General features: G+C 41.4%; 1 non-coding gene and 2 pseudogenes across 1 annotated transcript; all 3 read right to left on the bottom strand.

Annotated features, from left to right (window-relative positions):
* Window positions 1-16,507: 16,507 nt before the first annotated feature.
* On the bottom strand, window positions 16,508-18,839 carry LOC146724843 (large subunit ribosomal RNA; annotated as a pseudogene).
* A 1,055-nt stretch (window positions 18,840-19,894) lies between these two features.
* On the bottom strand, window positions 19,895-20,049 carry LOC146724844 (5.8S ribosomal RNA). Its single transcript, XR_014926170.1, has one exon. It is a non-coding gene; the product is annotated as a 5.8S ribosomal RNA (ribosomal RNA).
* An 811-nt stretch (window positions 20,050-20,860) lies between these two features.
* Window positions 20,861-21,589, bottom strand: LOC146724845 (small subunit ribosomal RNA; annotated as a pseudogene; the record flags this gene model as incomplete).
* Window positions 21,590-25,245: the final 3,656 nt, after the last annotated feature.

Consider the following 25,245-nt stretch of genomic DNA (forward strand, 5'->3'; position numbering starts at 1 on the left):
AAAAAAAAAGGGCCCGAAAAAGCCTGAAGCGGAATCGAACCCGCGTTTCACTTTGGGCGATGCTTTCCCCAACAAGTATTCAGACCCTTTCGACCAATTTTTCATTTGCTTTGAGATTTTAGTAAATACCCCCGTGATTACCCAAGGCGTGAATAAACTCAAAAAAAAATTTTTTTATCGGTCTAAAATATAAATAATATAAGTATGCTGCTTCAAAGCGGGCAATAGAGCCAAGGAAACGAACGAAAAATTAAATTTTAAAAGGAAATGTATTCAATTTGAAAACCCCAAAACGTTCCAATTTAAAAATTAAATTTTCGAAACTTAATATGGAAAAATAAGCGAGAAAAATATAGGTCGAAAGTCGTGAAAGGGGAATCGCCCCTTGTGACGAAAGATAAAAAAAGCCTTTTTTTTTAATCGTGATGTTTTTTTTTGGGGATCATATTATAATTTTTAAATAATGTTTTAAATTTAAAAAATTAATTTTTTTATATGTTTGCAGACTTGGCAGTGATAAATTTATCAATATAAAGGCAATAAAAGCGTAAATTTTGTCCCAACCTAGGATGACATTTAAAAATGATCAAAAAATGTGAAAGGCCCCCGGAAAAAAAGTTGGGAAATATATATTACGGAAAAAACCCCAAAAGACTTTGGCAAAAATACATAGGAAAAACAAAATTTTCAAGAGAAGTATTTTAAAAAATGATAGAATAATAAGAAATATCTTAATTAAAATTTTTTATTTTAAAAAAAAGTTTTGATTTAATATATCAAATCAAAACTTCCAATATTTATAAAATAGGTTAGGGAAAGACTTAAAAATCAGTAATACAAATGTTTTAAATATAGACAATTAATAAAAATTGAATTACAGTTCATAAAGGACTAAATTTTGTAATAAAAAAATTGAACCGATAAAAAGAACATCATGTTCGCAATTAGGCCGAGGGAAAAGAAAAAAAAAAAACTTCCAACCAGTTACAGCAAAAACTTAAATAAACGTTTCAAATCCGCGAAGGACACCATTCCGTTAATGATGTCGGATTGCTTTTTGAAAAGACATTTGAAAAATGGTATAACAATAAATAAATATAAAAATTTTTTTTTATAAATTTTTAAACCCTTATTTTTTAATTTGCAAATAAAAGTAATGCTTAATGGAAATTTTTTAAAAATTTAGATTGTTTAATGATGTAACCAAAATTTTGGGAAAGGATATCGAAAATATGGAGAAAAAGCAATAAACGTGAGTCAAAAAAAAAAGAAAATATTGCCTTGAAGCCAGTAATTTAGAAGGTAAAACAAAAATTTTTGGAAAAAGGGTTTATTAAACAATAAAAGCGTTTTAAGAAAATCCGCTTAATATATTAAAGTGTCTATTAATTTTTTAATTTTAATTTAAATAATACAATAAGATACAAAAAATTTCCATTATTTAGATCTAAAGATGTTTTAATCAGTAAAAAATGATCCAAAACCGATACATTTTTGAAATTTCAGAGGTTTTTCTATTTATGTTCTTTTGTTTATAGAAATAAATTTTGAAAAATTTATATTTAAAATTTTTTCAATCCTGCAAAAACGTTTGCGTTAAAAAATTTTTGGGAACAACAAAAGCATTTTAAAGCATTAGAGCGTAAAAAATTTCCTTCCCTGCTCTAGATCTGGTTAAAGCTTAGTAGTACTTTTCTTTTTTTCCCGAAAAAACCTTCAAAAATTTTACAAAATTACTTGATTTCGACATCGCTTTAAAAACAATGGGGAAAGGACAAAAAAAAAAAGGAAAAAATAGTTACATTTTTTTTCTGTTTTTTGAATATTTGAGACAAATTCAAGGTTCGAGCTGGTAAAATAATGTAAATGGTTTAGAAAAAAATTTGTTTCAAAGCAATTTGTTGTCAAGCTTGTTAAAAACTAGGATTTTTTTAAAATTCATTAATTTCATTGTCCCTTTGTAAATACCCAAAAAAACTGATATCATTTTTAAAAAAAAATATATTTAAACCCTTTTTTCCTTCTGACTAACTGACTTTTAATTGAAATTAAAATAGAAAAAAGGAGCTCAATATTACCAGAAAAGGCTCGAACCAATTGAATATTTTAATATGTTTTACTTTTTTTGTGGGAAACATTTTTTTATTATTGGAGGCACTTCTCCCCCGATAAATAAAAGCTGGATAGAAAAAAATTTAAAATAATTTTGGGTACAAATGTTCTGGATGGGTAAAAAGGCAATTCGAAGTGAACAAAAAAAATTTAGGACTTTTTAAACGATATGAAATGTAAAAATATAATTAAAAAAAAATTAATGCTTTTAATAGATAATTTGTCCGGTATATTTTAAACTTTTTTTTTTACTTGTAGGTAAATAGAAAAACCTTTTCCCTTTTTTGAAGAAAAAACAATTTCGAAATATGGTAGTTGGTTAGCATCAAAAAGCGTAGACAGAGAATAGTATTTTACTTTATTTGTTTTTTATTTTGATATAACAACTATTTTATTATTTATTTTTACGGAAAGAAAAAAACGCAAAAAGTTTTACATTTTTTAAGTACACAATAATATTTACTTGGTATTGGGGTTTAATCATGAATTTTTTTTTTTTACTTTAAACAAAGAAAATTTTAATTTTTTATAAAAAAATTTTGGCTTGTTTTAAAATTTTTAGCGTAAAGAATGATTAGAGAAAATTTTAAAAATATTACTAAAATTTTATTGCACATTAAAGCATGACCATTTTAGTTGTGTTAGCGTTTTTGGGGTTTTGTATTTTAAAAAGTTAATTAACCCCCCATAGCAAAAAATGTCACGGACACACAAACTCACAATAGGTCACAAGGTGACAAAAAAATGTAATGTCACTGTGATGTCATTGTGGAATTGGAGGTAACAGTGAATCATTAATCACAATTGAAGGAATCAGAAAAAATGTCACTTTGATATAATAGTATACACAAAGTAACAATAAGGAAAAAAAAAAATGGGTATAGCGGGAAAATGTCACAGGGCATCAAAAAAGATTTTTGCTGTGACGAAAAATTATATTAATGTCACAGCACAAACTTTATAGTTACAGTGAACATAAAAAATGCACTGATTAATAGTATATCCGAAATGAAACAAAATGATAAAAATCTGTATAGCAAGAAAATGTCACGGCATCATAAAGATTTGTGCGTGACGATCAACAATTTAAAATTAGGAAAATAAGTTAATTTATGATATTTAAATAAATAATTTTATTTATTTATTTATATTTTTATGTATAATAAAATAATTGGGGTCCATTTAAAATAACACGAAACCCCAATTCAAATATCTCAAAAAATATTCACAAATAAAGGGCACATCTTTTTTGCCCTCCTTAAATCAAACAATTTATTTGAAAATTTTTTTTAAAATAGTCGCGTTAGAGAATGCTGAAGTTGTCCTCTTGTAAAGATTTGACTTTGTTTTGTTCAAAAAAGAAAAAGAATCAAACGTCACCTTTAAGGGACGTATTAAATGTAACCTAATTTACCAAACCCAAAGCAACGGACCGTGAGGCGCGACCTTTGGCCCAAAACGCTCTGCAGCGATCGCAGTTTTTGGGACCAGCACGTTTTTTTTATTTGAAAAGAGGACATTTTGATCAAAATAAGTGATTCAGAAGATCCCTTAAATAAAAAGTGTTTTAAAAAAGTGAAAAAATCAACTTTAAAAAATTAAGGTTAGAATACAATTTTTTTTATTTTATTTTTGTCTTTATTTTTTTTATTTTTTAAAAGATATTTTTTTTCATTGATATGTATTTTAGGAAAAAAAAATTTTTTGTGAAAAATAGGGTCGCAAACGAAAAAATCAATTTTTATAGTGCAAGAATAAACAAAGATTAGTTGCAAGAAAAAAAACAGTTGAATATGATAACTCTAGATGTTTGCGGTTCTAGGGCAAAAATTTAATAAAAATAATGATAAACTTTTGTTGTTGATGAGAATGTTTCGCTTTATGTGTTTTGAAAAAAGTATATCGAAGAAATCAAATCAAAATATGTGAAAAAAATATTAACTTTCTGAAGAAAATTGCCTGTATGATACAAAATTAACATTTAAAATAAGCGAAAATTTTTAGCGGATAACAATTAAAAAAATCTGTGTTTAAATGATAACGAAAATTTTTTACATACATAAGAAATGGGCTATTGAAAAAAATACACTAAAACACTCCGTCCCTTTTTACGATTTTTGAAACCACACTAATTATACTTTGCCAAAAAGATCACGTACATTATTGCAAACCCCTAATCAAGAAATTATAAAAATTTGAAAACGGGTTTAGCCATTAGGTCTCAAAAAAAGCTTTTTTAAAAATTTTTGGAAGAACGAAAAGTTGTTTTTGTCTGTAACATAAATTATTTAAAAATATTGATGGTTCCCTATATATAAGTTTCCAAAAAGAGTTTGGGCCCAAATTTTTTTTTTGCAGATAATATTTAAAAATGTTATGTTTTCCCTTTAATTATGGGAAGGAAAACAAAAAATGCAAAGAGTTTTTAAAATTTTTGTGGTGATGCTATTGCTTTTAAAAATAATGGGATTGGATTTTTTGGGGGGACAGATCATAAAAGTCAAAATTAAAGCAAAATTTGGGACCCCCCCCCTTTCAAATATTTATTTTTAAATGTAAAAGGAACTGGTTTAAAATATTTGCCTAAATGCTTTTTGAAGGTGATAAATAAAAGGGACATATTGTTTTCCTCACATCTAAATGATTTTAGTAATGAAAAAAGAATTTTTTACGGATTATAATTTTGATTATCAAAGGGACACAATTTTAAAAATATACCAAATTGGGCTTAGTTAAAAAATGTGCCAAGATTAAGCCCCTGGTATTTTTGGGTGTTATGGAAAAATTATTATTTTATGGCTTTCAGGACCATTTAAGATAAGATTATCAAATTCAGACAAAAAAAAAAAATTTTCAAGAAATAATAAGTTACGAAATTTAAATTTTCCTTCTGTTTTTGCTCAAAAAACCAAGATCTTAAAAGTATATAAAACATTGGAAAACCCAAGGGGAATATGGGCAATTTTTTTATATACAGGCCTATTATATTGAAAGGAAATCAAGAAATGTATATTAAATTTTTTCAACATTACTTTGAAAGCAATCAAAATTTTTGCACATCCATTTTAACATATCAAACTTTTTTATAGATTGCAAAAAATTTTATAAAATTTTTTAAATCATTAAAGTTATTAGGTTCTAAAATTTTTAATAATATTCATAATTTTTTAAATCTTGCTGCAGACGTAAAAAAATTTTGGTGTCTGGAAAAATTTTAGGCTTTAAAAATTTAGAATAGGGCAGGAAGAAAATTCGTAAAAAACTTTAAAACCAACCATTAAGAAATTAACAAAAAGATTGAGAAAGAGAACCATACATAAAATGAAACTTTCAAAATTATTAAAATTTCAACGATAGGAAAATGTTTTACAGCTTTTTGTGAGGGTCCTATACGAAAGTTTTCTTTGTACAACATAAAATTTTTTGCAAAATCAATATTATATTAAGGATGTCCAAAAAAAAATTGCATTTCTTTTGAAATGGACAAAAAATGTAAATTTAAATTCATTAAAATCTAATGAAAATAAAATTTGCTTTTGGGCAAAGTACTTTGTTAGGGAAAGATTTTTACACACCCATTCGTCTTTAATTTTAAATTTGGATCGTTGAAATTTCTCTTCAGACATGGGAGTTTGATAAAATTAGAGCAAAAATGTAAAAATGCCTTAAAAAAAAAAATTTTTTTATTTCCGATGTTACACCAATGAATAATACATGTTAAATTAATTTGCATTTGAAAAAATAATTTAAACGGAATTATAATCTCAATAAAAATTGAAAATTTTAAAATTTTTTTTATTATATATTATCGCAATTTTTTCATTTTATTTAATCAAGATTATTTAAAATTTCAATGTGATCAATTTTTTTTTACAGTTATTAGGGTATAATAGGTGGAGTTCAAAGAGGGTTTTTAAAAAATTTTTCCTTCGAAGGGTTAACTAAAAATAATAAGGAAGTAAAGGCATCTTTACAAGTCAAAAAGATAAAAAAAGCAATTTATAAAAAGAATTTTCCTTTTGATGATTGGCAATTATAAAAATAATCCGTTTTTTTGGGGGTGCAGCGGTTATAATAAAAAAAGTTTTTTATTTTTTTAAAAAAATTATAAAATAAAATTTAAAATGTATTAAAAGAAAATTTTAAAATTAAATTTTAAGTGTATTTGATTAAAAATATAAAAAAAAAAAAATCTAATTTTTAATTTTAAAAAAATTTTATGTTTTAGATACATATAAAAAACTATAGACAAATTTAAAAGCTGAAAAAATCCGATATGATGGTGATGATGGAAAAACCTCAAAAATCGAGATATCAACGAGCAAAAAAAATACGGGTTTCATTCGATAATTCTGATAAAAGCGACAAAGCATCAATAAATTAAAAACTCCAATATTTAGAGTTAGAAATTTTCCTAATCCCCCAAATTTTTTAACAATAAAAAAGAGCAAAATTGTGAAATAAAGACACCATAATAAAAGGTGAAGAAAATGAACGAGAAAAAAAAATTTCAAGTTCTTGTAATTCAATAAAACTGACCAAGCAATGATTTAGATGAAGCTTAATAATAAACATTTAAAAAAAAGCAAAATGACTTAAAAATAAAAAACCACTGATAAAAAATTATAAGAAAAAAATAAGCCCCCGATACAAATAAGTAAGAAAAAATAATTAATTTCATTAAAAAAGTCTGCAGTTTTACATAAAAAAAAATTTAAAATTTCCCCCAAGACCATCAAAACCGCAAATAAAGATGCCCTTTTTCCCCAAAAAATTCAGATAAATATTCACCCGATACTTAAGCTGAGTTGATTAGGAAAAAATTATTGTTTTTTTTTAAAATTTTGTAAAAGTTACCAAAATATAAAATCATAATTATTATTAAAAGTTTTAATTTTTTTTTATACATGAAAAACTTTAATTTAAAATGGTATAAACGTAATTTTTATATAATTGACAATGGTGGAATACAATATATTTTTGGCAATTATTTTGCAGATTTTCAATTTTTAATTTCAGGAAACTAAATGCAGTATTGTTAAACTTAAAAAACAATTGATAAAATTTTAAAAGTTGGAAAATAACATAAAAAAAAAAGAGGGAACGGTTTTTAAAAAAAAATGAACATTATGTTTTTAAATTTGGCCGCAGAACCGAGAAACAATTACAGGAATTGATAATAAATTAAAAAAACAAATGTGTTGCACAGAAAAGGTATATACAAAATATTATTTTTTTTTCTTAGAAAAAATTTTTTAAATTTTTAAAAAAATTTTTAAAAATTATTTATTATTAAGTTAAAAATTTTAAAAAAGTTAAAAAAAAAAAATTTTTTTTTTAAAAAAAAAAAAAAATTTTATATTTAATTTTAACAAAAAATAATTTAAAGTTTATATTTTTAAAAAAAATTGGTTTTAGGAAAGGGGAATATTTGGGGATTTTAAAATTAAAAAAATTTTAAAAATAAAGCTGGAAAATTGGGGTTTTCCCTTAAAAAATGCCCTTTTAAAAAAAATTATTATAAATTTTATAAAAAGTTTTAAAAATTTTTTCACAAATGTTTTTTTGACTATTTTTGAATTTAATATACATTTTATGGTTTTTGGATATTATTAAAAAATAAAACTTATTAATAATATAAAATAGGGTATAAAAAAATTTTAAAAATAAAAATTTTTAAATTTATAATTTAAAAAAATTTCCTTTTTTTTTTAAAAACAAAACCAAATTTTTAAAATTTGGAGGTGGGGAAAAAAAAAAACCCCAAAAGGGGTTTTAGGGGTTAATTAAATCTAATTTACCAAAAATTTTTCAATTTTTTATTTTTAAAATATTTTAAAATTTTTTTACTTTCCAAAAATTTTTATTTTTTATAAAAAATTTTAAAAAAACAAATGACTTTGTTATTTTTGTTTTTATTTTTAAATTTCAAAATTTAAAAATTTTTTTTTTTAAGAAAAAGAATTTCATTTTAAAAAACAACCCAAAAACTTTTAAAAAAAAAAAAAAAAAAAAAAAATGAAGGGGTTTAAAAAAAAAAAGGGGCAGGGTTATTAAAAAAAAAAATTTTAAAAATTTTTTTTTTAAAATATTTTAAGTATTTTTTTTTTATTAATTTTTTAAGGTTATTTAATTTTAAATTTTTTTGCAATTTTTTTTTTATTTTTTTATATTTAATTTTTTAAAAAAAATATTAATTTTATTTTTAAATGTTAAGAAAATAAATAAGTTGAATAATAAATTAATTTAAATTATTTTTTAAATTTTGAAAAAGGAGAAAATTAAAAATTAAAACCCGTGATTTATTAAAAATTTAAATTTAAAAAAATTTTTGACTTTTATGGTAACGTTTTTTTTAAAAAAATTAAAATACTAGTTTTTTTTTTTAAAATTTTTTTATTAAAAAAAAACCGTATTTTTTCACTTTTTTTTTTAACCAAAAACATTTTTTTTAAAATTTTTAAAGGCTAAATTTTAAAAAAAGGATTTTAAAAAGATTTTTAAAAAAAAAATTTTGGAATAAAAATTTTTTATTAAATTGATTTGGAAGGGTTTTGAAATTTTAAAACCACCTATATTAATAAATAAGAAAAATAAAATAAAAAAAAATAAAATTTTTGAAAAATAAAAAACAAAAAAATTTTTAAATTAAGGCCCGGAAGAAAAACTATTTTTTTAAAAAAAAATTTTAAATTTTAAATTAATTTTAAAAAATTTTTCCCATTTCCTTTTAGGGGAAAAAAAAAATAAATAAAAAACAAATAAAAAAAGTAAATAAATTTTTAAAAAAAAAGAAACAAGTCAATAAGTTTTATAGTTTAAATTTTTAAACCTAATTACATAATTGAAACCATTAAATTTAAAAAATAAGAAAATTAAAAGGGGGGGATGCTTATTTAAAAAATTTTTTTAAAAAAAATGGGGGCTTTACATTTTAAAGGACCCCCCTTTTTTATTTTAAAAAATTGATCGGAAGATTTTGTCCCTTAAAATTTTTTTTAAAAGTTTGAAATTTTTTGTTAAAAAAATTAAAATTTTTTTAAAAAAAATTAAAAAATTTAAAATTTAAATAAAATTATTTAATTATGTTAAAATTTTTAATAATTTTAGAGAGACCCCGGGGGGGGTTATTATATTATTGGGTTTTTTTAAAAAAAATAAAAAAAATGAACCACAAATAAAAATTTTTTTAAAAAATTATATTTTTTTTAAATTAATAGGTTTTGAACGGGGTTTGTTTATTTAAAAAAGTTTTTTATTTATTTTGAGAAACTTTTTATATTAGATTCAAAAAATTTTTCGTTTCCAAAAAAGAGAAAAATTGTTAAACCCCCGGGGGGTTGGGGGGCGTAAAAATTTTGGACAAAAAGTTACTTACTATTCGGCGCTCGCTCGACATGAGGGCGCTGTCCGATTACTAACTCGAAACGTGTCTCTCAAACCCACGTGTCGGAGACATATATTTCGAATTATTACGGATGATACGCAACACGCAAGCTGCGGTGACCGCGATTACGGTACGGAAACACTCGCCCGATGCGAAATCACGCGCGCGGCAACCGAGACGGCTCGTTACGGGCAGTGATTATACGTGCGGCACCACATAACGGCCGGCGTCAACTTGGGGACGGACGGCACCTCCGGGACGGGCGACACCTCCGGACGACCGAATGATTTTACCAAGTCCGTCGCCCGCCGGCGGTACCTCCGGGGCACTTGACGGCGAGTAGCGCCGCTACGAGGAGATAATGCTACGATACGGAAATACGTTTCGGACAAAGGTTTCGTACTTTTTCGACGCTCCGCACGACCGCGCGACACGATTATTACGATATCTGCTAATTCCCGGCTACCACTCGTCGGATGCACAATCTTCGAGATTCTACGACCGATACGTGGACGAATGCAGGCAGGATGCCGATAAGCGAAGCCGGAGTGTTTGCACGAATAAACTTTCCGATGCGTCCTCATTTAATTAATCTCATTTAGCTCGCTCGTTAGCGGTACAAGCGAGAACTCGGGTAACAGGCGCAAGTTCGCTCGCGGCGCGTTGCTCTCGCCGGCGAGCGAGAAATTTTTCCAGGCCCGATAGCGGCGTGTTGCCTTGATTAGCGGGCGACACCTCCGGCGGCACGCGCCGCCCGTAACCCAAGTACGATCGCGGCGTGTTGCTTTCGTTGGCAGGCGACACCTCCGGCGGCACGCGCCGCTCGTAACCCAAGTCCGATCGCGGCGTGTTGCATTCGTTGGCGGGCGACACCTCCGGCGGCACGCGCCGCCCGTAACCCAAGTCCGATCGCGGCGTGTTGCTTTCGTTGGCGGGCGACACCTCCGGCCGCACAAGCCGCTTTTTCCAAGTTCGCTCGCGGCGTGTTGCTTTCGCCGGGCGAACGACAAATTCTTCCAAGTTCGCTCGCGGCGTGTTGCTATCGCCGGGCGAGCGAGAAATTCATCCAAGTCCGTTCGCAGCGTGTTGCATTCGCCGGCGAGCGAGAAATTCTTCCAAGTCCGTTCGCGGCGTGTTGCTTTCGCCGGGCGAGCGAGAAATTCTTCCAAGTCCGATCGCGGCGTGTTGCTTTCGTTGGCGGGCGACACCTCCGGCGGCACGCGCCGCCCGTACCACAAGTCCGATCGCGGCGTGTTCTTTCGTAGGCGGGCGACACCTCCGGCCGCACAAGCCGCTTTTTCCAAGTTCGCTCGCGGCGTGTTGCTTTCGCCGGGCGAGCGACAAATTCTGCCAAGTTCGCTCGCGGCGTGTTGCTTTCGCCGGGCGAGCGAGAAATTCTTCCAAGTCCGTTCGCGGCGTGTTGCTTTCGCCGGGCGAGCGAGAAATTTATCCAAGTCCGTTCGCGGCGTGTTGCTTTCGCCGGGCGAGCGACAAATTCTTCCAAGTTCGCTCGCGGCGTGTTGCTTTCGCCGGGCGAGCGAGAAATTCTTCCAAGTCCGTTCGCGGCGTGTTGCTTTCGCCGGGCGAGCGAGAAATTCATCCAAGTCCGTTCGCGGCCACATTTCTATCGTTCACGTTTTCTTTCGCTTCATATCTATAGTTATTCCATTCTACGTCCAAGTTTCTTTTCATTTTATTACTCACTCCTTGTTGGATAATTTCCAAGTCTAAAGGCATTATTCCGTTTATTACTTGCATGGCGCTAGTCGACGTCGTTCTACATGCTTTCGTGAGCACTATGAGCAGCGCTCGCTGAGCCGCCAAAATGTGTCTTTTGACTAATACATGTGACACCTTGTCAAACCAGAACGCAGCCGCATACATAGTAATTGGGGTTGCTACTGCCTTGTATAGTATTCTCAGGTCATGTTTTTTGAGCCCCCACTCGTCTCTTGCGACTCTTCTGATTTGCATCATAAATTTGACTAGTTTGTCTCTTAGGTATCTTGCGTGTGCTATGAAGCTTAATTTGCTGTCAATTAAGACACCAAGGTATCTTACTTCGGAAGCATATTTTATGTTTTGCCGCTCGATTTTTAGCCTGGGCATCCTTTCTTTGTCAAATTTGCCCTTCATCATAAGTGCCGTAGTTTTTGTCGCCGATACTTTCAATTTATGTATCACACACCATTCATTGATAGTTTTTAAGACACGTGCGCCAGTTCTTTCCAGTTCTTGCCTCGAGTTCCCTCGTATTAAAGTCGCTAGGTCATCCGCGTACGCTATTGTCTCTGTATCGCTTATCGTTGTAAGCTCTTGCAGTAACGCATCCATGCAGAAATTCCACATTGCTGGGCCTATGATTGACCCTTGCGGGCAACCCTTCTGCATATATTTATGGGCCTCCTTGAAATTAGATTTTACCACTACTTTTCTTTTACTAAAGTACTTGTCGATAATTCTGATTAAAGTGCTACTACATTTTGCCATGATCAGCCTTTTCTTAATAGCGGGCCACCAAAGGTTATCAAAGGCCCCTTCGATGTCCACAAAGAGGGCCACTACGTATCTCTTGTCAGTGTTCAGACCGTTTCTGAAGGCAATTAGAGCGTCCTCTGTGGAGCACCCTGGTTTAAAGCCAAACTGATTCTTGCACTCCAGGCCCGTCTCCTTGTAACATCTAGTGATTCTACCAATCAAAATTTTCTCAAAGATCTTCGCAAACACTGGTAAGAGTGCAATAGGTCTGTATGAGTTTAATAAGCTTCTGTCCTTCTTGCTATCCTTTAATATTATGCGCAGTGAAGCTATCCTCCATTCCTCGGGAAATGTTTTTTCTCTTAGGCAAATATTTAGCACTTGTCTTATGACTTCCTTGTTGCTTGCCCATACAGCCTTTAGCATCTCTCCTTTTACGCCATCGGCTCCTGGGGCCTTATTCTTCTTGATCCTCTTGATGGCAACCGCCATTTCCTCCTCCGTGATTTCCTGTTCCATATTACTATTACGATATCTTTTATTTTGTGATTTTATTTCTGCGTGTACTTTACCTTCTCCGCCTACATCGTCTGGCGGTACGCATTTATCTAGAAGAGCACTTATCGTCTCCGCCCAGTTATTTGTTTCCTTTCCCGAGGGCAGGGTTAGGGTGCAGAAATAGTTCGGCTTCTTTATCTTATCGCGAACTATTTTGTAAACGATACTCCAGGGATCTTTATTCCGGCCTTAGTTACAAAGCTTCTCCATGCAGCCGTTTTCTCCTTCTTGATTAGCGAGACATATTTATTTCTGGTTCTTCTGTAGAGTTCCCCATATTCGTTCACGTTTCCTAGATTTAACCTCTTTGCTCTTAGGAGGTGCTTTTTGGCTTTGTTCGCGTGTGATCTAAGTATTTTTAGCTCTTCGGTCCACCACGGAACCGTTTGGTTAGCCAATTTCCTTCTCGGAATAGATCTATCGCATATTTTAAGTAACGTTTTATTGAAGAGCCCGCGCTGCCTCGCGGCTCTACTGCCTCTCCAATTTGTTCAGAAAATCTTTGTTAAATTGTGCCTGAATCAATTCATCGAAGGTGTCCCAATTTGCTTTTTTCAGATTATAGCCATTTTGCATGCTCCACTCCGTCCTCCTTAGGGTTCTTGTCCCCAATCTCGAAGGCAATAATATTATGGTCATACGTGGTTTCGGCAGCCGCGCATGCTGCGGGCAGAGTACTCCGACACAACCGCTGCAGTCGGTTATGCTTCAGAATTGGGATCAAAGTTCTCAATAGAGGCATTCCAAGCCCGCCACTCTGTATCGGCGAATGCAGGTATCCCAGCAGGAACATCATGGGGAAAACGCAGCCATCGTCGCACCGCAGTGCGTACGATGATATCCTTACCCTTGAGGGTTTTGGCCGAGACCGGTACCCACTGTCCATCGGTGATAATACCGTGGAAGGAGACAGTCACGGCAAACAACCTCAGCCGCTGTTGCGGCTTAAGAGGTTGCCCTCGTGAGTTTGCTCGATGGCCTGAGCTAAGGGTGGATCGCCTTGCGAGTTCCCTAGCACTGTGTTACTCGCCAGCCAGATACGTCCAGACATCGACCAGGGATCTTTGCGGTATCATCGCTCCCCACAACGGTGAAATAAGGTGTGGTGTCCACCTTCACCTTCTTGTCCTGCCGGACGCCACCATGGACAGCACTCCGGTCCTCTCGACCGTTGTCTCGAGCCCATTTCGCATAAGGCGTCATAAAGCCGTGTCACGTTCTCCCTGCAGCCCATCTCTGCGTAGAGGCAGGAGCACAATGTCGTCTGCGTAGCCCAGTGCAGTGATAAGCCGACCACCCAAACGATAGCCAACGTTCTCCGAGAGAATTCCTAGTGCTCTCTCTACGACCAGATTGAACAGCAGGGGCGACAACGGATCACCCTGTCTCACGCCACGGCCGATCTTGATGGCCGACACTTCCTTAGCGCTGACCCCCTGCAACTCGGTCAGCGCATTCGAATAGACAGCCCTTACGTACTCTCTAAACTCCCGAGGGAGCCCCAGCTCATCGAGAGTCGTATGAATAGCAGCGTGCGCAACCGTATCGAAAGCTTTCGACAGATCGACGCACGCCACATGCAGAGAACGACAGCGCCTCCGGGCGTCCCAAAGCACGGATGAAAGGACTGTGACGGGAGTAACTATGACTCTCTCGGTCCTCAATGCAACACGCCGCGATGGTACTTAGAGAGAGTCGTGGTTGGTTCGTGATGCGCCAACGAAGTCCTCTAGTTAGGACCTTCAGCCTCTCACGTCCAAGTTGTACCGCCACCTCCTCGTGGTGCTCCCGGAAACGGCCTACTTTGGAAGTTTAGACTTGGTAGGTGTCGACTAAGCGAGTGTACAGCGAAGTGCGCCCCTAAGGGCTTCGGCCCATGCGCCTACGGTCATGGTGAGTTGTGGGGCCAAGAAAGACCGGGGTTTTTTGGGGGGCTCTCGGTTGTCAATTCGTTTGCCCCCCTACACGCAGTAAATTATGAATAAAGCTAAGAATGATTCTGATGTCCCGGGTTCTCGGATGGCCCGGGGTCTGCGTGCGAGTGCTCGCTTGAGTGAGCGCGCGAGAGGTGCGGAGGACCCTGACGGGGTCGCAGCTGGTCCGTCGCGAATCACTATAAGGACCAGCCAGGCTGAAGTGGACAGCCTAGAGGAGGAGATGGTCAGCTGTGAGCATTGTTCGGCGAGATTCCAAAACATGCGTGGTCTTGGTGTCCACAAAGTACGTGCACAACCACTACAAGCCAACAGTGCTATCAATGTTGACCGCGTAAAGGCCAGATGGTCAGTGGAAAAAACTATATTCATGGCACGCGCTGAGGCTGAAGGCATCTTAGCCGGGGAACCTTTCATTAACCAGTATCTGGAGACAAGGTTCCCCAATAGGAGTCTCGAAGCCATCAAGGGTAAACGGCGACAGGAGCCTTACCGAGTGATGGTTAGAGACTTCTGCCAAGAGATCTAATCGCGTCGCGCGATTGTGATCGATGAGGGCGATAGGGATGGTGCGGTGATGACACGAGCCGACACCATTCCTGCGGCCATTGAGGATAGTACTGACGATCAAAGCGCACATCAGCCTCCCCCTGAACAAAGTTCTCAGAAACTGCGGGACAAGATACAATCACTCGTAGAGCAGAGTGCGGCGTTCCGTAGCTACGAGGCTGATACTCTTGCTGGCACGGCAAAAGATGCTCTGACGGCGGGGAGGGTCGACGTCTTGGCTATCGAGAGATGGCTGGGCATGATCTTCCCTCGGCCGCTACAAGTGCGCCCTCCGCAACGCGTTTCGGCAAAGAAGCACTGTCCTCCAGTTAAACGAGAGAGCAAGGAGCAGAAGAGAAAGAGGGAGTATGCAATTGTGCAATCCTTCTACAGAAAGAACAAGAAGTCCTGTTTGTCGCGTATCCTCGAGGGCGACTCGGTGCGCGAGAGGCCGCCTGCTGTCAAATTCCTTAACTGCTGGCGCCCCATTAAGGAGGCCTCCAGCGGTGCGGATGGAGACATGACGGACTTGCGTGAGTCGTTTGGGGAAGCGGCACAGGCTGCGAGTGCTGGCCGGAACCGTACGTCGGGCCCGAGAGGGATTCACCTCGAAGGTCTCGGCGATGGCGCTGCCACGGATCCAGTTCCTGTGGCGGATAAGACCTTGCTCTAAGATCCTATAACACCTGCAGAGGTGAACAGGATTTCCGTAAGGACTGGCACTGCGCCCGGATTGGACCAAATTACGCCGAGGATGTGGAACGCTGTTCCTGCGATTCTTCGTGCGCTTCAGTTCAATCTGCTGCTCCTGGCAGAGACGATCCCCTCATCAATCGCCACAACCAGAACGGTATTCCTTGAGAAGGGGGGTATGTCCGATCGGCCAGGTCCGACGGAATACCGACCTCTCAGCATAGGATCCGTTATAATAAGACACTTCCACATGATATTGGCAAAGAGATTGGCAGCCCTCGACATCTTCGACAGGCGCCAAAAGGGGTTCCGGCCGGTGGACGGGGTATGTGAGAACGTCCCAGAGAACGTTAAGGGAGTCATAGTTATTCCCGCCGTTTACCCGCGCTTGCTTGAATTTCTTCACGTTGACATTCAGAGCACTGGGCAGAAATGACATTGCGTCAACACCCGCGAGGGCCATCGCAATGCTTTGTTTTAATTAGACAGTCGGATTCCCCTAGTCCGTGCCAGTTCTGAGCTGAGCGTTGAATGGCGGCCGAAGAGGACGACCACGACGGCTCGCGCCGCCACGGAAGCCACGCAGCAAGGAAGATCCGCGGGAGGCCAAGGCACGGGACCGAGCTCGGATCCCGGGACCGGCGCGAGAACGCCGACCGTTCACCTCGCCCAGGCCCGGCACGTCAGCCAGACCCGCTTCCTGACCAAGCCCGACACGCCCCGCTCCTCAGAGCCAATCCTTATTCCGAAGTTACGGATCCAATTTGCCGACTTCCCTTACCTACATTATTCTATCGACTAGAGGCTCTTTACCTTGGAGACCTGCTGCGGATATGGGTACGAACCGGCGCGACACCTCCACGTGGCCCTCTCCTGGATTTTCAAGGTCCGAGGGAAAGATCCGGACACCGCCGCAACTGCGGTGCTCTTCGCGTTCCAAACCCTATCTCCCTGCTAGAGGTTTCCAGGGAACTCGAACGCTTATACAGAAAAGAAAACTCTTCCCGGATCTCCCGACGGCGTCTCCAGGTCATTTTGGGTTACCCCGACGAACACTCTTACGAGGGCCCGAATTGTATGCGGTTCCGCTGCCGGGTTCCGGAATAGGAACCGGATTCCCTTTCGCCCGACGGGCGTGTGTCTTTCGTATAATATTTATTATTATTTCTCGACACTCGAGTATATTGTACGCCGTCATTGACATAGGATTTCTCCTAGGGCTTAGGATCGACTGACTCGTGTGCAACGGCTGTTCACACGAAACCCTTCTCCACGTCAGTCCTCCAGGGCCTCGCTGGAGTATTTGCTACTACCACCAAGATCTGCACCGACGGCGGCTCCAGGCAGGCTCGCGCCCAGACCCTTCTGCGCTCACCGTCGCGACCCTCCTACTCGTCAGGGCTTCGTGACGACGCGAGAGAAGACTAACGCCCGCTCCCGGTTGCCGCCCCACTTGCCGCTGACGGCAGAGTATAGGCTCGACGCTTCAGCGCCATCCATTTTCAGGGCTAGTTGCTTCGGCAGGTGAGTTGTTACACACTCCTCAGCGGATTCCGACTTCCATGGCCTCCGTCCTGCTGTCTTAAGCAACCAACGCCTTTCATGGTGTCCCATGAGCGTCGAGTTGGGCGCCTTAACTCTGCGTTTGGTTCATCCCACAGCGCCAGTTCTGCTTACCAAAAATGGCCCACTTGGCACTCTGATCCGAAGATGCTCGTGGCTTCATAATTCAAGAAAGCCAGAGATCTCACCCATTTAAAGTTTGAGAATAGGTTGAGGTCGTTTCGGCCCCAAGGCCTCTAATCATTCGCTTTACCAGATGAGACTCGCGCGCGTTCCGTGCGGAACGGCCGAGTGCCAGCTATCCTGAGGGAAACTTCGGAGGGAACCAGCTACTAGATGGTTCGATTAGTCTTTCGCCCCTATATCCAGTTACGACGATCGATTTGCACGTCAGAATCGCTACGGACCTCCATCAGGGTTTTCCCTGACTTCGTCCTGACCAGGCATAGTTCACCATCTTTTGGGTCCCAACGTGTACGCTCTGGGTGCGCCTCTTCTCGCGATGAGAACGAGACGCCCCGGGAGTGCGAGGCCGCATCGCGACGCGGCCCATCCTCCCTAGGTCGACGGCCAGGGCCGACCTTCACTTTCATTACGCCTTTAGGTCTCGCGACAAGTCCCAATGACTCGCGTACATGTTAGACTCCTTGGTCCGTGTTTCAAGACGGGTCCTAAGAGTACCCAAAGCAGTAGCGTCGCCGACCGGTATCGGTCTCCCGCGAGACCGCGGGAGACGTTCGTAGGCCTGTCGAAGGTGTACCGTACTGTAACCAACAGCGGGCCAGGACCGGGGACGGCGCGAAGTCCGTAACCTCCGAGTACCGTGGTGCGCGCTTGCGACGGTCTCGACGCACCGTGAATAGTGCGGCCTGATACCTTGCGCGTACCGCCGAGCAGCCGGCCGGGCGACCGAGGGTTTGTCGCGTGCCGTTTTACCGGCGACGCGACAGACACCGCACCCGGGCCGTAGACCGACACCCAGCGGGTCGCGACGTTCTACTTGGGGAGAAGTGCACGACGACGAGCGCCGGACATCGGCGCACGGTAGCGTGCCCGCGCGCGAGCCGCAAGGACTCCGCGGGACATCGCCGACCGACGCGAAGCCAGCGCCGCTGACGATGAATCTCCCCGTTCGATCTTTTGGGTTTCTTAGGTTTACCCCTAAACGGTTTCACGTACTCTTGAACTCTCTCTTCAAAGTTCTTTTCAACTTTCCCTCACGGTACTTGTTCGCTATCGGTCTCGTGGTCGTATTTAGCCTTAGATGGAGTTTACCACCCACTTAGAGCTGCACTCTCAAGCAACCCGACTCTAAGGAGAGATCCTCCCGAGGCGCGCACCGGTCGCTACGGGCCTGGCACCCTCTACGGGTAAGTGGCCCCATTCAAGATGGACTTGGACGCGACGCGGCACCTCGGGATAAGCGGATCCTCCCAAACACCACATTTCCCTGCGGCGGAACCGCGGGATTCGGTGCTGGGCTCTTTCCTGTTCGCTCGCCGCTACTAAGGAAATCCTGGTTAGTTTCTTTTCCTCCGCTTGATAATATGCTTAAATTCAGCGGGTAATCTCGCCTGCTCTGAGGTCGTCGCATAGTGAGCTTTCGTAGCCGTTTGCCTCCTCCGCGTCGCTCATCGTCGTCTCTCCTCTATAATATATATTATAAGAGGGAGAGAGAGAGAGCGTCGAACGAGAGAGCAGCAGCGGCAGCACACGAAATACGCGAGAAGGCAAATCGCCGGGGCGCTAACCGCACACACACTTGTTGGTGGTAATGGAGACGATATATCGCGGGGTTCGAGATTCTCGGCTCCCCCTTCTCTTTTATATACAAAATTCGGGCGGAATCGATTCGACGAGTACACGACGCGGCGCGCCGGTCCCCTTTTTTCGCTTTACGAAAATTTCGTGGACTCGGACACGCGGTCGGCTCGCGATTCAAAACCCTTCTCCGTAAAGAGGTAAAGGATTACGAATGCTCTCTCCGCCGGACGACGACGCGCCGTATATTTCTCCGTAATACCGTTATGTGTGCGGGCAAGGGCGCCTCGGCATAAGACGCGCGAGCGCTATCGTACCGAGAGACGCGGCACAGAGTGCGAGAGCAGTCCGGTCAGTCTGTGTGATGTACGGAGAGGAGAGACGGTGAGACAAGCGCTACCTACTTTCGGGAGACAACGACGCACGCGCCGCTCTAGCGAAAGCGGTGCCATTTACCGTCCTGACCCTTTTATTGGCCGTTTGTTGCTCCCTTCGCGCGCGCTCTTACTCTCATCCCATTTTTCCTCGGCTCTCGCGTACACACACGACTTGGATACACAAACACGCTTCCCCTCTTAATTCGCGCAGCATTCTCTGGGCGCGCGTTCGCCAACGTTTTACACGCTTGTGCGCTTCTCCTCCTCATTATTATTATTTCGGTGTGTCATTTCAGACGACGCCAGGATTTGCACCGCGGCCGGTCGGCGCGGCACAGACACCTCGGGCGAACGTCCAACGATTGCTCGTACGCCCATTGTAAGCGTTGCACAGGGCACAGGCGACGCGCGCGCCATTCTCTGGTCGCCCGCGTCGTGGAAGTGCGCGCTTTTCGGACGCAAGCAGTTTAGGGGTACTAAAACGACCCTCAGCCAGGCGTGGTCCGGGAATTGTATCCGTGGACCGCAATGTGCGTTCGAAATGTCGATGTTCATGTGTCCTGCAGTTCACAAGTTGACGCGCAATTAGCTGCGTTCTTCATCGACCCACGAGCCAAGTGATCCACCGTTCAGGGTAATCGTTCGAAATTTTTGCGTTCGCGAAGAAACGCGCTTCTCGTTCAACCATCGTGGTCTCTTCTCTCGGACGAGAAAGAGAGAATAATCGTGGTGGCTCTTCGATCAGCCTGTCCGCGCGCGTCCGAGGACGCGCGCGGACCGCCGCCTCCCGCCAGGGAAGGCTACGGCACAAAGATAGAGTTGTGTGTTTCTCGTTCGGAGCGTCTCTCCCGCAACGGGAGAGCCGGGGCGGAAGCTCTTTGAAGAAACCGTCGGACCGACACAGTTGACAGATTGGTCGAAATATCATCGATCCCTTCTCTGTGTTATATATATATATTATAATAATATATGGGGGTCCTCTCGCTCGGCACTCGCGGTCGCACACCGTGTGTTCTCGGCACGCTGACCGCTGCCCCGCGACAACGGGGAGGGCGCGCGTCGACGAACGTCGTGGGTGCTGCACACACGCGTGCGCGGGCATAGGTTACCACCGGTTCGCGCTCAACGCCGAATCGACGCTCTGTGTGTGTGTGTGGCCGGAGAATGGCACACACACGAGCGTGATCGCGAAGCGTCTCGCTCCGAATCGTCGTCGAACACCGCCGGGCGCGCTGCTCTGCTTGCCGACTACTTTCGGTCAGAGAGGCGCGACGGCGTCCGTCGTTATATCAAAACACAACAACAAATTCCGTCAAATCCGTTATTTTCTTTTTCTCTGAGAGCGCCTTTTCAGCGCGTCCATTCAGTCGCCGACTGCTGCGAGCGCGCGTCTCTCCCAAAAGAGAGGACTCTCGACGCAGAGCAGGACCTCCGGAACGTTAATGATCCTTCCGCAGGTTCACCTACGGAAACCTTGTTACGACTTTTACTTCCTCTAAATGATCAAGTTTGGTCATCTTCCCGGCAACATCGGCAATGCCGAGACATTGCCGCGCACCAGTCCGAAGACCTCACTAAATCATTCAATCGGTAGTAGCGACGGGCGGTGTGTACAAAGGGCAGGGACGTAATCAACGCGAGCTTATGACTCGCGCTTACTGGGAATTCCTCGTTCATGGGGAACAATTGCAAGCCCCAATCCCTAGCACGAAGGAGGTTCAGCGGGTTACCCGGGCCTTTCGGCCGGGGAACACACGCTGATTCCTTCAGTGTAGCGCGCGTGCGGCCCAGAACATCTAAGGGCATCACAGACCTGTTATTGCTCAATCTCGTGCGGCTAGAAGCCGCCTGTCCCTCTAAGAAGATTTGTTTGTACGTTGGTAGTAAAAACCCGCCAGCCGAAGCCGGGGGCCTTCGCGATACCATAAGGTACGCCTATTTAGCAGGCTAGAGTCTCGTTCGTTATCGGAATTAACCAGACAAATCGCTCCACCAACTAAGAACGGCCATGCACCACCACCCACCGAATCAAGAAAGAGCTATCAATCTGTCAATCCTTCCGGTGTCTGGGCCTGGTGAGGTTTCCCGTGTTGAGTCAAATTAAGCCGCAGGCTCCACTCCTGGTGGTGCCCTTCCGTCAATTCCTTTAAGTTTCAGCTTTGCAACCATACTTCCCCCGGAACCCAAAAGCTTTGGTTTCCCGGAAGCTGCCCGCCGAGTCATCGGAGGAACTTCGGCGGATCGCTAGCTGGCATCGTTTATGGTTAGAACTAGGGCGGTATCTGATCGCCTTCGAACCTCTAACTTTCGTTCTTGATTAATGAATGAGGGAGAGAATGAGAGCGTTGCGGAAGTGAGTGAGATAGCGTGTATGAGAGTAATTGGTGCGAGACTCCGTAAATTCCTGTTTACGGAGACGAACAAAATTTCAAAGAGTGCGAGTGAGAAAATACTGGACATTGTGGGAGAATATGAGGAACAGATGATGAAAATGTTGTGCAAAAATGAGAGAATACAGGGGAAACTGGATGAGTGTATGCATCGAGCGAGTCGGGATTAAGCCTACGGCGGAAGTGGAATGAGCTATGCGAGCGTGAGTGCGAAAAATGTTGAAAAGAGCGTGATTGAAAAGGTACAGGAAGTGAATGTGAAAACAAGTGAAAACGAAAGAGAAGAGTTATGCGGTAATAGTGAGAGCGGATGATGCAAGTGCGAATGTGACAAGTGAGGAAGTAAAGGAGAGAATGATGAAGCATGTGAGCAAGTCACTGAATGTGCGTGTGAAAGCGGTGAGGAAAGTGAGGAATGGAGGTGTAGCGATTGAGACGATGAGCGAGAGTGAGTTGAAAAGAATAAGAGAGTGTGGTCAGTTTAAGAATGCTGGCCTAAAGGTTGAGCTGCCTCGCAAGATAGGCCCAAAGATCATCTTGTACGATGTGCCGAATGATATGGCGAGTGAAGTGTTAATGAGAGAAATGTATGAGAGGAGCTTGAAAGGGCGAGTGGATGAGAGAGTATTTATGGAACGTGTGCGTGTTGTGAGTAGGAATGCGAAGAAAGATGCAACCTGCGGAAATGTGATATTAGAAGTTACGAGTGCAATAAGAAATGTGCTCTGTAGTGACGGACGAGTGTTTGTGCATTGGAAGGCCTTTAGGGTGAAAGAGTTTTTCAGTGTGCTGAGGTGCCACAAGTGCTTCGCATTTGGGCACATGATGCGGCAATGCACCGAAAAGGAAAGACTGTGCCAAAAATGTGGATGTGTAGGACACATGATGAGAGATTGTAAAAAGGAAAGTGTGTGTAGAAACTGTAAGCTGAAAGGGAGCAAATGTGATCACTCGGTTCTGTCCGAAGTGTGTCCGGAATACGTGAGAGCGTTAGAGAGAGAGAAAGCGAGAATAAATGACGAATGAATGGTGCGTGAATGTGGTGCAGTATAACTGCCAGAGAGCGTATGCAATTATGTGTGAGCTGGGTGAGATGATGCGCGAACGTCGAGTGAGTGTAGCACTGCTGCAAGAACCGTATGAAAGGCATGGACATGTGGTGGGCTTGCCCATAGGTATGGATGTGATTGTGTGCGAAAGTGGGACGGTGAAAGCAGCAGTGGTGGTAAATGACTCTAGGTTAGACGTGATGTGCGTGAGAGAGTGTACGAATAAGCTTGGAGTGAGTGTGTGGTTGAAGGGGGACTTTGGCGAAATATATGTGGTGTCCATGTATTGCCAGTATGGTAAGTGTATCGAGCCGTACTTGGCGTACATGGACAGAGTATGTGAGACGGCCGGGAGAAAGCGTCTGCTGATAGGTATGGATGCGAATGCCGTCTCTCCCTTGTGGTATAGCAAGGGTGGAGGCAGCAGAGAGAGTGAAGCGCGTGGTAGAGTGATTGAGGAATGGATGATTGCGAGCGGGATGAATGTTGTTGAATGAGCCAAGCGAGTTTTACTCGTTCAGCGGGCCGAATGAGGAGAGTGACATCGATGTCACTTTCGTGAACGGCGTGAATGGAGGGTGCCGGTATGAGTGGGAAGTAAAGCCGACTGGGGAGTGAGTGACCATAACGTATTGTTAATACGGATGGTACACAGAGAGAATGTAAATACGAATGAGGGCATGCGTAGATGGGTGTGCAAGGACGTAGACTGGGAAGGATATATGTGTGATATGCGAGAGAGTGCGTTAGAGGATGCAGCGAGCGCCATAGACGAAGCGGATGCGCAGAGCTGTGTAGAGCGAATGATGAAATGGATCCATAGTGCGAATGATCGATGGATGAAGAGGGTAAACCTGTGTATGCTAGGAAGCTTGTGTGGTGGACGGATGAGCTTGAGAAACTGAAGAAGGCTGTAGGAAGAAGCAGACGTGCCTACCAGCGTGCGAGAAAGAGGAATGGAAGCAGAGTGGAAAAAAGAATGAATGAATATAAGTATGTTTTGCGGGAGTATAAGGAGGAAATGCGAAGAGTGAAAGAGGAAAATTGGAAGCGATTTGTGTGCGTAACTGGGAAGAGGGATCCATGGAGCGATGTATATAAGGTGTGCATGGGAAAGCGTGATAGGGTAAGATTAAGTGGCATAAAAGTGGATGATAGAGTGACGAGTACATGGAAAGAAAGCGCGGATGAGCTAATGAAGAGATTCTTCCCGGCAGCAAGGACGAACGTGGCGATAGACGCCAGGGGAGACGTGAGGGAGGAAGAAAAGCAGTTTGAATGGAGCGAAGTGGATGTGGCAGTGAGATCGATGAAAGTGGGTAAGGCACCTGGTATGGATGGTGTGAGTGCTGAGATGTTGCGAGCGATTTGGCGTGCTGTCCCGGTATGGATGAAAAGAATGTATGATGTATGTCTGAATACAGCGTGTTTCCCCCCGGCGTGGAAGACTGCGCGGGTGGTAGTGTTATTGAAGTCTCCCAATAAACCTAGGTCGGACCCTGGGTCTTATAGGCCCATTTGACTGCTGTCCGTGCTGGGGAAAGTGTTGGAGCGAATGATGGTTGGAAGACTCGAGCGAACGATGGGTGGAAGAATGTGTGACGCCCAGTACGGATTCGTAAGGAATCGGTCGACCGAGGATGCATGGAATCGAGTGCATGACTGGGTGAATGGGTCGGAGAGAAAGTATGTGTTAGGAGTGTTCGTGGACTTCAAAGGAGCGTTTGATAACCTAGAGTGGGAATGTGTGATCGAGAAATTGCGTGAGGTTGAATGTGAAAAAATTGAATTATGGAAGAGCTATTTTAGCGGCAGGCGTGTATGCATGATGGGTGCGTGTGACACAGTGTGGAAAGACGTAAAGCGTGGCTGCCCGCAGGGCTCCATCTGTGATCCATTTATATGGAACCTAATGATGGATGAACTGTTGTGGCAGGTGCGTGAGAGTGAATGTAAAGTGGTTGCGTACGCGGATGACTTGTTGTTGGTCGTCGAAGGAGAGAGCCGAGCGGAGTTGGAGAGAAAGGGTACTAAGTGGATGAGAATGGTGTACGAATGGGGAGTGAACGTAGGTGTGAGTGTGTCTGAGAACAAGACTGTGATGATGTTGATGAAAGGTAGTATGGCTGGGACGAGGCCTCCCAATGTACGAGTGAATGATAGATGCGTGAGGTATGCGAGGAGCGTGAAATATCTGGGTGTTTGTGTGAGTAAAAGGATGAACTACAGGTTGCATCTGGAGTGTCTGAGAAAGAAATGTATGAATGTGGTGGGAAAATTAAGACGCGTGTTGAGAAGTGAGTGGGGTTTGCGAAAGAAAGCTGTGACTGTGTTGTATAAAGGTCTGTTCATGTCGTGTGTGATGTATGGAGCGAGTGTATGGTATGGAGTGAT

The sequence above is a fragment of the Nylanderia fulva genome, unplaced genomic scaffold, assembly GCF_048542155.1.
Source record: "Nylanderia fulva isolate GAGA-0341 unplaced genomic scaffold, ASM4854215v1 Scaffold1134, whole genome shotgun sequence".
Lineage (NCBI taxonomy): Eukaryota > Metazoa > Arthropoda > Insecta > Hymenoptera > Formicidae > Nylanderia > Nylanderia fulva.